General features: G+C 41.2%; 1 pseudogene; it reads right to left on the bottom strand.

The window, feature by feature from the left end:
* Positions 1–596: 596 nt before the first annotated feature.
* Positions 597–990, bottom strand: LOC102970644 (annotated as a pseudogene).
* Between the last annotated feature and the right edge of the window lie 1,302 nt (positions 991–2,292).

The following is a 2,292-nucleotide window of genomic DNA, read 5'->3' on the forward strand; positions in this document are numbered from 1 at the left end:
AGATTCTGTTAACAATAATTTTACGTTTTAATTCAAATTAGTATTCCATTGTATAAATATCCCACAATATGTTTATCCATTCACTTTGTTGATAGAAATTTGGGTCATTTCCAGTTGGGTCTACTATGAAAAAAACTGCTATAAACATTTGTGTATAAGTATTCCATGGACATCTTTTTCATTTCTCTTGCAATACTCCCACTCAGAAAAGAAGGATATCTGCAAAGTCTCATGTTACAGCCCACTCTTAATTATTTTATTCTGAACTACCAAGCACTTCAGGTGGGGGAAGACTACTTAGCTTTAAATGGTATCAAACAAATTATAATATTTAGATATGCAAGAGCTATCCCTGATGGAAATGGTGAAAGAAGAGAGAGAAATTCATACATTTAGTACTTCTTTCTAAAAGTATGACCTCACTATTTTATTTGTTGTATGGCAGAATAAACAAGCATTTTAAATACCAGTTTGAAAGGCATATTCTATATGAATATCTACCAAAATATGGATAAATTAGAGTGTATTCATATAATGCACTATTAAGCAGGATGTGCACAAGCTAGAGCTACATGCGTCAACATGGATAAGGCTTTTTAAAAAATAGTTCGACTTTTTATTGAACAGGTTACAGAAGAGGCTTGGTCAGAGAAACCAAAGCATATGTCATCATCAGACTCCTCTGATTCTTCTTTCTTTGCTTCCACTTTCTTCTCCTAGGTGGCAGCGGGGCAGCCCTGGTAGAGGGAGCAGGACCTTTTGCTGGTGCAGCATCAGCTGCTGGGGCAGGTTGACCAGCCCCTACATAGAGGATGAGGCCCCAGTGTTGATACTGACCAGGGCCTTTGCAAGCAAGCCTGGCCAGAAAGGTTCAACATTTACACCTGCTGCCTTAATGAGGGCATTGATCTTGGCCTCTGTGACCATCACCTCATAGCCGTGCACGATGAGGGTCAAGTAGGTGCAGGTGAGCTCTGAGAGGGAGGCCATGGTGCGGGTGAGGGCTGAGCAGAATCAAGTGAGGGCCTCACCCCAGTGCGTCCTTCGATTCCCTGGAAGGATCGAGCACCTTAACAGCAGCTGGGGAAAAAGCAACATGGGTAAATCTTATAGGGGAATCATCTTATAGTTTAGGTTCATCATATATTTAGTCATCAATGATATATATGTTGTCTACTTTTCATTAAGGGAGGGAGACATCCATAGGCCCCTAACTAAGGAGTAGCCCTGTACAGTCATGTTATATCATCCCTCCCACTGCACTCCCACACACATATTTTGGACAATAGATATATGTCTGACCCATGAGCAGCCAATCCATAATTAAAGCTAATACATACAAACTCCATGCTCAATACAATTAAAACAAACACATGCAATCTGTGCTCAATAAATTCCATGCTCAACATGAATGGAGGTAATAACAAATTCTGTCTTCAGAAGCTTCTCAGGGTAGGTATATCTAAACGGGGCCCTGAACAAGGAAGAAGAAAAGAAGCATATGGAAATATGACTGAGACTAAAAGTGAAACTTACTGACTCACATCACTAAACAAGACTAAGGGAAACAAAGTATACTTTGGAATAAGATACATAACCAGGATTAAAGAGGGATATTTGTAATGATAGAAGGCTATCATATCTCAAGAAGATATAACAAGCCTAACTGTATTCATTTAATAACAGAACATAAAAAACTGATAGAACTGAATGGAGGAGTAGATAAATCCACAAGTATAGCAGAGATCAACACCCCTCTCAATTGCTGGTAGAACAATTAATGATGATAGCTTTAAAAACCACTATACCACAGACTCCACCAACCACCAGTAATAAGGCTTTCATACCCAGCCAAAGGGCTGGTGATCCAGTTCTGAAATCCGTTTTTAGAGTCTGTTTCCTAGGAACAGTCTCAATATTTACTCTTTTATCCATATTCCCTGGGAAAGAGATCTGAGACAGGGATTAGCTTTGCAAGACCCCACCTGTAACAGGAGTAGAAGTGGGTTGGACAGAGGGAGAAATGATCCCGGTTTGACAGAGGCCTCAGTTGATCCCATGTGGAGCTGAATGACTCTTAAGAGTTGTCTCAGGGGCACCTGGGTGGCTCAGTTGGTTAACTGTCCGACTTCAGCTCAGGTTATGACCTTGTGGGTTCATGGGTTCGAACCCCACATCGGGCTCTGTGCTGACAGCTCAGAGTCTGGAGCCTGCTTCTGATTCTGTGTCTCCTTCTCTCTCTGCCCCTCCCCCCACTCGCGCTCTGTCTCTGTCTCTCAAAAAAAAAAAAAA

This window comes from Panthera tigris, chromosome C1 (assembly GCF_018350195.1).
Source record: "Panthera tigris isolate Pti1 chromosome C1, P.tigris_Pti1_mat1.1, whole genome shotgun sequence".
Lineage (NCBI taxonomy): Eukaryota > Metazoa > Chordata > Mammalia > Carnivora > Felidae > Panthera > Panthera tigris.